Source organism: Triticum dicoccoides, chromosome 2B (genome assembly GCF_002162155.2).
Source record: "Triticum dicoccoides isolate Atlit2015 ecotype Zavitan chromosome 2B, WEW_v2.0, whole genome shotgun sequence".
Classification (NCBI taxonomy): Eukaryota; Viridiplantae; Streptophyta; class Magnoliopsida; order Poales; family Poaceae; genus Triticum; species Triticum dicoccoides.
Genome location: NC_041383.1, coordinates 517,101,851 through 517,112,457, shown reverse-complemented (window position 1 = coordinate 517,112,457; position 10,607 = coordinate 517,101,851).

Here is a 10,607-nt window from a genome sequence, read left to right as displayed (position 1 = left end):
GAGGAGACGACCTCCACGCCATAAAATACTTACCCCTTAAGCTCAAAGGGCCAGCCCGGCATTGGCTTAAAAGCCTTCCCGAAAACACCATGGGAAGTTGGGAAGTGCTTGAGGATGCCTTCCGGCCAAATTTTCAAGGGACATATGTGCGACCCCCGGATGCAGACGATCTGAGTCATATAACTCAGTAGCCCGGAGAGTCAGCCCGGAAGATCTAGAACAGATTCCTTATCAAAAAGAATCAAATAGTCGACTGTTCGGACGCAGAGGCCCTGGCAGCTTTCAAACATAGCGTCCGAGATGAATGGCTCGCCAGACAACTCGGCCAAGAAAAGCCGTGAACAATGGTCGCGTTAACAAGCCTCATGACCCGCTTTTGTGCAGGAGAGGATAGCTGGTTGGCAAGAAGCAACACCAGCGACCCGAATACGTCCGAACCTAGAGATGGGAACGGGAAGCCGCGCCGTAACAAAGAACCGCGCCGGATAAAGGACAACAACCCGATGAGCACGGCAGTAAACGCCGGATTCAAAAGCTCTCGGCAAAATCAGAAAAAGCCGCCCCCCAAGGACGATCGGGACGAGCTCTCCAACCTCAACCAAATTTTGGACAAAATATGTCAAATCCACAGCACTCCGGGGAGACCGGCAAACCATACCCACAGAGATTGTTGGGTCTTTAAGCAGTCCGGCAAGCTCAACACCGAACACAAGGGGCTCAACACACCAAGCGAAGATGACGCTGCACCCCACAAGCAGAGCACCGAAGAACAAAAGAAGTTCCCACAAGAAGTCAAGACAGTAAATCTACTTCATGTGACAAAAGGGAAGAGAAGAACAGCATCTACAAAGACACGCGCTGTACAGCCAGCCCCGGAGGAGCAACCCCACTGGTTGCTACAACCAATCACCTTCGATCATCAGGATTACTCCAGAGGAGACCGAAACGCGGGCTGGACTGCCTTGGTCATAAATCCAATTATTAACGGACTCCAATTTACAAACGCCCTTATGGACGGTGGCAGCAACTTGAACCTGTTATATCAGGACACAGTTCGCAAACTCGGAGTAAACCTAGTTATAATACACCTCGGAAACACTTCCTTTCAAGGAGTAACGCCAGACCCGGATACCCCAAGTATGGGTTCCCTTACGTTAGAAGTCACGTTCGGATCACCCGACAACTTCCGAAGCGAAACGCTAACATTCCACATCTCCCCATTCATAAGTCGCTACCAACCGCTATTGGGACGAGAAGCCTTCGCCCACTTTAACGCAATACCGCATTACGCATCCCTTACACTCAAAATGCCCGTCCCAAAGGGCATCATTTCATTACAGGGGAACATGAATTGACCCCCAAAGTGCGGGCAAGGGTGCGACTGCCTGGACAGCCGCTCGCAAATCCAGCCCTACTATCCCGGACACGGCTCGACGAGTCCGGCCTCAACATGCTCAACAGCCGCATACCCCCATGCAAGGGGCTCCGTGTGCTCACGCCCGGAGACAATACGGCCCAACTCTTGCTCCAACTATATTTTATTTATTTTGATTTCTCGCACGCTTATTTTTTACTAAGTTCCTCTCTTTCGCAGACGAACATCGTGCTACGCCCGTCCAGGATACGGCACAACGGAGACACAGGCGCAGACGTGCAGCAGGGACCCGTTCAAGGATTCTTTTCAGATTAAGACCCTGCGTAAACCTTTTTTACTGTCTCTTGTTGATAACATCCCCCGGCTTTCTCTATAGCCAAGGAGGAGGCTGGCGTCTTGGCATGTGGCCACGCCAAAATTTTTGCACGTACCTGGACACTAGGGGCTTTTTTACCAAGGGCTCTATTCCGGCCCGTCTTCATAAAGACCGAATACCTTAGGGAGTGTTCGGCGTCGCGAGTTTGGTCCTATATGCATCAGCTCCAAATCATGTCTTTGGTTAAATGTTGGGTTTGCCCGGCTCCTGTGTTTTGCTGCCTTACGTTCCGTTATATCGGCTAATGCAGCACCAGGAGAACTACTGCGATTGTGCCCCAGTTCGGCTGGGTGAGCACCTCAGTAGAGAAAGCCGAAAATTGACTGTCATGATATAGCGAGAGACTGGTCAACCACTCGATGACTTTTGGAATCTTTAGGATTCCCCCGCATTAACGAAGGGCCGCTTCCCGGTCAGGCACACTAGCGCCCCAAATTCGGGCGAGCGCGGTGCCCCTAGGGGCTATTCAGTAACCCCACTGTCAAACTCCTATGGCTAAGTGAAAGTGATAAAGCATTATAGTCCGGTTGCCTAGTTCGCCGCACCACCACCTCCTTTGTAGGACCAAGACATTGGATTAAGTGTGAAAAGGCGCCTTTTTGCAAACACCCCCGCATTCTTTGCATGGGGGCTGAAGCTAATGACTGCCATCTTTCAGGTTATATACAAATATATATGCTAAACGGCCGCACAGGAGGCATCATGAATCTTGCAAGCACAAGTATAAAAAAGCTTTTTTCATAAACACAAAATTCGTTTTACAAATAGTATAAGCTATTCGAACACAACATCCTTCCAGCACTGTGACTCTATTATACGAGCGCCAGGAAGAACTTCCTCAAAATAGTGCTTGGCAGGTACTCGGCTTTCATCCGAATCCTGGGACGCAATAATACTAGCCTTCATATCTTCCCAGTATGTTTTGACACGGGCAAGAGCCATCTGTGCACCCTCGATGCACGCCGACCTCTTCATTGCATCAGCATGCGGCATCGAACCAAGGAACTGCTGCACCAAGCCAAAATAACTCTTCGGCTCCGGCTTCTCCGGCCATAGACGACTCGCAACATACTTCATGGCGAGTCCGGATAATCTGTTCAGCTCCGCCCAGGCGGTTAAACGGTCGGATACTAATAGTGGGCATTCTGGATTGTGGTACTGCGACCAAAACAGCTCTTCCAATTCATGTTCACCTCGGCTGCGGAAGTGTTCGGTCGCGTTCGCCGCACTCGCGGCCAAATCCAGATAAGCATTTTCCGCACTCCACTGCCGGTCTAATGGAACATACTTGGGGTCTCCGAACTTCATCCGTAGCATATAAGGCTTTCTAGCCGTGATATCTCTGGCCTGACGCAGCTCCTTCTTCATCGCTCTCATGGCAGAGCGAGTATCCTTGGCTTCGGCAGTGATCTTTTCAAGGTCCTTCTGGGCCGCCCTATCTTTTTGTTCAAGAAATTTACAGTGGTCGGTAGCATCCTTCAATTTTATGGCCATCTCGGCTATCTCCTTCTTGCTCTGGCAGTGAGCAGCCTGTTCGGCTTTTAGCTCTTCAGCCGCTTTGATGGCAGCCACATCACTTTTCCTTGCTTGCTCCTTGGCTCGGGCAAGTTTCGCCCGAAGGTTCTCCACGGCAGCAGCACCATCTACATAAAGTATATACATATAAGGCCCGAGCATCAAGCTCCTACTACTGGGTGTCTTTTGAACATACCTTGAGCCTCATCTAGCCGCTTATTTACAAGCGCGATGTCGGCATCTGCTACGTCAAGTTGCCGCCTTAGTTCGGCCGATTCATCAGTCCGGCTAGCCACCGAACGCCTCGCCACCTTCATGGAATAGGCGACATATTATACCTGGGGTTATGATCCTCTGTGCGCCGTCACTCGTGACGACACACAGAGTCTCAGGGGCTACTATTCATAGAGGGCACATTTAATATGCGGCTGTACCAAAAGGTACACCTTTCTACATACCTCAAAGCCTGTTAGTAAACTCCTGGCAGCCTCGTACAATCCGCTTTCCGCGGATGAAATCCTTCCAATCACCGTATCCATCAACATACGGTGTTCTTCTGAGATGGACGCCCAACCAAGCAGATCCTTCGGCCCCTCCGCCGGCGCGCAAAAGGTCGCCGGACTAGTCTGACGACCTTTTCCAGGGTCTGGACTTGAAAACACCCTCCGGGACGATACCTCGGGGTCGCCAGCATCGTGAGACAGTGGAAAAAGGGGAGGCGTTTCGCTCTCTATCATCTTTGGACGAAGATCCCCTGAAGATGAGCTCTGCTGAGAAGGGTTGAGATCTGAACTGCAAGATAAAGTTTCGGTTATTTTCCTCAGAAATAAAACATGAATGTGATTCATTATGGAACCCCTACCTTCACTTACGCCTCGGGGGAGAGCGGGTCCCCTTTAGGGGGCGATTCGGCTGCGGCGTTCTCTGGTGCCGAACCCTCTGACGAAGATTTCTTTCCCCGTTTTGAGGTTATCACCTCCGGGTCTTCAGAGGTAGTCCTTTTCTTTCCCTGATCGGGAGAATTTTCAATTCTTCCCTTCCTAACAGCCTCCTTCGTGGAGGCGGTAGCTCCTTGGTTCCCCCCTTCGCCTTCCGCCAATGGTGCGGCCTCCAGCATCCTGGTTAACATGGGATTCGACACAGTCTCGGGCAGGGGGGCTGGACACCTGATAAGCTTTGCCTTCGCCATCCACTCCTGTTCAGAGGACAACTCCGCTAAAGGGTAGATTTGATAAAAATATGGATGGTGCATTCAGATACGGGGCTACTTACTTTGGCATCCGGGCGATTGCAGCTCAGACCTGCGTCCTCGGACAAATCCGGACACCTTTCTTGTGATCCGAAGAACAATTTGTACATCTCCATGGGTGTCATTCCAATATAATCTTGTAGGACTCGTGATCCCTCCGGATTAAACTCCCACAGGTGAAGAGGCCGACCTTTGCAGGGCAGTGTGCGGCGAATCACCATGACTTGCGCCACCACGATCAAATTGATATCTCTTTCTAGAAGATCTTGAATACGGCCCTGCAGCAAGGGCACATCTTTGGGCGGCCCCCAGATAAGTCCTTCATTAACCCATGACGCTAGCCGTGGTGGGGGACCCGAGCGAAAAGTAGGTGGTGCCACCCATGTGGTGCCCCTAGGGGCTGTGATGTAAAACCAGTCCCGTTGCCATAAGCCGAGTTCCTCTTGAAAAGAGCCTTCGAGCCATGGAGCATCATCCATCTTGCTTATTATAGCCCCTCCGCACTCAACGTGCTGCACCTCGATCATTTTCGGTTCCACTTTGAAAGTTTTTAGCCACAATCTGAAGTGAGGGGTGATATGGAGGAAGGCCTCGCACATGACAATGAATGATGAGATCTGGAGGATGGACTCCGGAGCTAGGTCGTGGAACTCCAGCCCGTAGTAAAACATAAGCCCCCTCACAAAGGGATCGATCTGGAAGCCTAGCCCCCGAAGGAAGTGAGATGCGAACACCACGCTTTCACCGGGCTGGGGAGCGGGAACAGCTTGCCCTTGAGTAGGCAGTCTGTGCGAGATTTCGCTGGTTAGATACCTGGCATCTCTTAGCTTTCGCACATCTTCTTCCGTAATGGAGGAAGGCATCCACCGTCCTTGTATGTCGGAGCCGGACATCTTTGCAGGTCCGAAGCGCCTAAAACTAGAGCTTTGGGTGTTGGAACTCGAAGCGAGGGGAGGATTTGATTGGTTTGAGAACAAGGGAGCCGGGCCTTGGTTCCTTTATAAAGGAGGTGAATACCAAGAGCCCTCCCCGTAACCGTTTGAGACTCGCTTTCAATTAGGTAGTCATACCTAAGTCACGGTTGGGTTACCCACGCCCGTATTAATGAGAATCCCGGAATAAGGGGACACGATCTCTACTTTGACAAGACGTGCCAAGGAAACCGCCTCGCTAAACGCGCTGAGGTGGAACAATAAAATGAATAAAAGCCTGGCTGTGGCACGATGCCACGCTACGGAATATGCAACAGATCCGATTAACGCAAATATTATTCTCTCTACGGTGGAATGTGGAACTTATTTTGCAGAGCCGGACACTACCCTGGTGTTCAACATCTTCTATGGAATACTCGGAGGAGGAACCCGCCTTGCAATGCCGAAGACAACTTGCGCGCCGGACTCGTCGTCATTGAAGCCTGGTTCAGGGGCTACTGAGGGAGTCCTGGATTAGGGGGTGTCCGGCTGGCCGGACTAAGACCTTTGGCCGGACTCCCGGACTATGAAGATACAAGATTGAAGACTCCGTCCCGTGTCCGGATGGGACTTTCCTTGGCGTGGAAGGCAAGCTTGGCGATACGATATGAAGATCTCCTCCCATTGTAACCGACTCTGTGTAACCCTAGCCCTGTCCAGTGTCTGTATAAACCGGAGAGTTTTAGTCCGTAGGACGAACAACAATCATACCATAGGCTAGCTTCTAGGGTTTAGCCACTCCGATCTCGTGGTAGATCTACTCCTGTACTACCCATATCATCAATATTAATCAAGCAGGAGTAGGGTTTTACCTCCATCGAGAGGGCCCGAACCTGGGTAAAAACATAGTGTCCCTTGTCTCATGTTACCATCCGCCTAGACGCACAGTTCGGGACCCCCTACCCGAGATCCGCCAGTTTTGACACCGACAACGGCCCTGACAAGGGGCCCCGCCCGTCAGCCTCTCTGTCCTCTCCCTCTTCCGCGCCCTCTCTCACTGACGCCGGGCCCCGCCCGTCAGGTTTAAAAATCTGGCGCGCGCGCGTGTCGCCTCGGCTGGGCCACTGCCCTGCGGCTGTTCTGTCCCAGCAGGCACAGTGCCCCTTCCCCCTTTTCTTTTTCTGTCACCCTTCCAAAAATTCCACAGATTTAAATATTTTTCCAAATAAATTAATTCCAACTCCTAAATTTCTAAAATATTGCAACCTATTTAATGGTGCAACTTGCATTCAAATCCAACAACGTTTCCTTCACTGTAAATATTTAAATGTGATTTTAAGCATTTAATTATACCTATGTAAATCCATTTCTCCTATTTTGCTAAACCAAATCCAAAATTAGGAATTTTCCCCTTCTTAGTTTTCAACCTAGTATTTAACAAAAATGAGTTAACATTTTTATGAGCACTTTGGTTTTTCTATTTTATTATTACCTTATTTTTTTCGTTATTATTTTGCGACGATAGATTGCGTTGCTGACGAAGGAGTTGGACTAGAAGATTTTGAAGACCCAGAAGACTTTGTTGAGCCAGACAAGCAGCCCTTTGACCATGACTATGAAACCCCTTTTTTATGCATGTCATATAGCACCATTTGTTGTTGCAATGGAATCATGATGAGGTGGTAACCACTTTGATGGTTTGCCACCGTTACTTCCTCGTTGATACTTGCATTGTGCATGACCCTACCTTGTTATGAGGGTTATGCCGGTGGGAGTAGATAGGATGCTAAAGTCGTGCTACGCAAAAAGGGACAGGAATATGCATGGTGATGGAGACAAAGTATTTTCAAAAGACTTTTCGTAAACCCCATCGGGTGCCACTTATTCCCGGGGGAGATGATGAGTTGGGTAGCCACTTGATGACGAAGTGGTGTACCGAGGCAAGTGTGTGTGGTTTTCAAAACGGATTGGTTTAAGTTGCGACTGTTATTCCAACCTTACATGCACAACCACTCTACACTTATATGGGAAAGGGCATTATTGATTACCTAGGACGATACTAGCTTGGAGCCCGCATTACTAGTGAAGGGGGAGAGTTGGTGCTCTCTCTCTCGGGATGGGGTCGTGCCAGGTAGGGCGGCCATGACTATTTTTATAGGGCACCGGATACACCATTGCATCCCCTCTCGGATGTTACGATCTCGAGTGAGTCTCGTATGATGTACATCGAGAGGATACGGAACAACGAGTGGACTCCTTGTTAGTGTCGTCTAGGGAAAGATAGTGATCGGGTGCTTACCCTGGTTACTTGATGTATCGCGGGTCGTGGATGACACGGAAGTTCCCCGGATATTGTGGGTAAAGTGTGCAACCTCTGCAGAGTGTAAAACTATTCGAATAGCCGTGTCCACGGTCAAGGACAGTTGGGTAACCGCTCTTGGGCTACGTCCACATGTTTACAAACCATGCATGTGTGTTGATAAAACTACTTGGGTCAAGTCAAGGGACTTGATATGATTGAGTTGGGTTGGTGCCCACTCTACTTATGTTGATATCTGTAACCTGTCCTCATGGTTACTTGAATTCACCTGTTGCATGTCTTACAAGTTGTTGGGCATGTCATTGCACTCAAAACTAGCTTTCTGCAAAAAAATTACCTATATCATGCATTGTTACATCTTAAACCAAAACATGGGTTGCTTGCGAGTACATTCAAAGTACTCATTAGCTTGCCACCGGTTATTTAATTGGCCAGGCATGGAAGAACCGGAGTTCGAAGAAGAGTTCTTTGGAGACGAACATGCGAACTAGGATGTTTCCCAGTCAGAATGCCTGTAGGGTTAAGGCAGATGGCATGGGTTCTACTTATCGACGAAGATTTCCGCTGCTTATGTTTCATTTGATGTTTAGCCCTTAAGGTTTTATCAATGTAAGACTTGACCATAATGGTCATAATTTGTGTAAAACGGTATGTATGGATGTAAGACTCTTGTTATTCAGCTTCTGTGTGTTCAGTGAGCATTGATCTCTGGGATCACTGTACACGTGCATTCGGTGATCTTGACTTATGAGTCGGGGTCCCCACAGAGCTGGTATCAGAGGCATCCTGACTGTAGGAAGCCTTAGTTAGCATGGACGTTAGTTAGCTTGAGACCATCTAAACTTCTCTTCTTTTCTAAAGCTTACCCCACCCAAGATATATTTCGCTTATTGACCTCTCCTATTCAACCTTTGTAGATGGCTGCCGTACCCGAAGACTTCCTGACCACCATATTTCCCGTGCTTCTCGAGGATAGCCTCAAGAAGTGCCAGTTTCACCGAGCCCCCATTTTCACCTACCATGAGCATTGGATCAATGACACCGAGACGGAGTATCATGTGGAAGTGATCATGAAGGCTAATGACACTCCAACAACCTGGTTCTTCGAGGGACCCCAGATGGCAACTCTGGTTCTTGTCGTCGAGACGGCAACCCTCAAGGCACTCACCCGCCTCCGAGACCTTCTTCCTGAGATGGCAGACGAGTTGGCAACCCGCTTCTTGCCTTATTGGAAGGAAGGTGAGGATGAGAGCAGTGCACTAGCTCCACCATTAGAAGAAGGACTTCCACTCCGATTATAGACCTACTTCAGCCATTGTGCCGATAGTTTGGCACAACACTTGGCCTCAGAATCAATGGAGCTCCGAAAGGAACTTCATGATACCAAGGCACTTATTCTCCAAGCTCAAGTGAAGACGGATAGGATCAATAAAGAAGGTGCTCCTCTTGGACAGCCTGCAATCGCATACAGAGGCGGAAGACCCCCAAAGGATGGAGAACCACCACAACAACACCGCATGAGCGCAAGGGATTACCGCAAGCTCTTCACCTCACCAGCAAAGCAACGCCGTGTTGAGCTCCTCCACTCCTCCACTCCTTCAAGCAATGAAGGAAGTCACGCTACTGATGATGAGGAGGAAGACCCAGAAGAGCCAGACTACACGACCGAGCATTCCACCACTTAGGCATCATTCACAACTTGGATATGCCCATTAGTAACCCCTACGGTAGGATAGGTCATGTACTCCTATGCGAAGTCGAGTCCTTGTAATGGTTCATATGAAACCATGTAGTGTTGTGTTTTCTTTTGATGTGTTCGATGGACGTCGTGCTTTCCCTCGGGAACTTGTAAACGACTACATCACCCATTTGGACTTTAACGAATGTGTTTGGCCCTTTTGGCCCTTGCATGAAAGAAATTAGTGTCATACAAACCCCTTACTAGGCATCCCATCTATATTGCCTTCCCTCATCTTTCCCAATCATGAGACCTTAACCACTCCAACATGATGCCTGTTGGAACATGTACTGGTACCTCTACCCAGCAGCAAGAAGCTGGAGGTTCTGCTGAAGCAGGAGTTAGCCAGGACCAAGCCCGAGGACAGACTCCACCACCACCACCTCCTCCAAGCATGGACATGGCTCAGCTTCTCCAAGCCTTCCGAGAGGAACACCAAGCCAACACTGCAGCCCTCCAGATGATTGCTCAAGCTGTCAATCGCCAGCCCGCGGGACACGGCAATGGACGTTCCACGTTGGTGGAGTTCAAGAAGCATGCACCGCCCACCTTCATCGAGACTGCTGAACCCCTGGATGCAAACGACTGGGTCCGCACCATTGAGGTTCTACTGGAACTAGTCGGATGCACTGAAGACCATGAGAGGGTGGCATATGCTGCCACTGTCTCGGGGGAACTGCCAGAGCTTGGTGGGATGGATTCAAGGCCATGCATGCTGAGAGAAACATCACTTGGAATGACTTCAAGGAAGAATTCCGCAAGGCCCACATTCCTTCCGGAATCATGGCCATCAAGAAGCATGAGTTCCGAGCCCTGAAGCAAGGAAGTAGCACTGTCAAGGAGTACATGCAGAAGTTCAGTGTTCTCTCAAGGTATGCTCCTAAGGATGTCAGCACTGATGCTGCCAAAAAGGAGTGCTTCATGGAAGGCCTTAACCAGACTCTGCAGTACTCGCTTGTTGTGTGTGACTGCCCGACCTTTCCTGATCTGGTGAACAAGGCACTCATGCTTGAGGACAAGCGACGTGCTTTGGATGACACCCGTAAGCGTAAGATGATCAGCAAGGGTAGCTCCAGCAACCAGAAGCCTCGCCCGTGGAAGCCAGCCCCGGTCAAGCCAACCT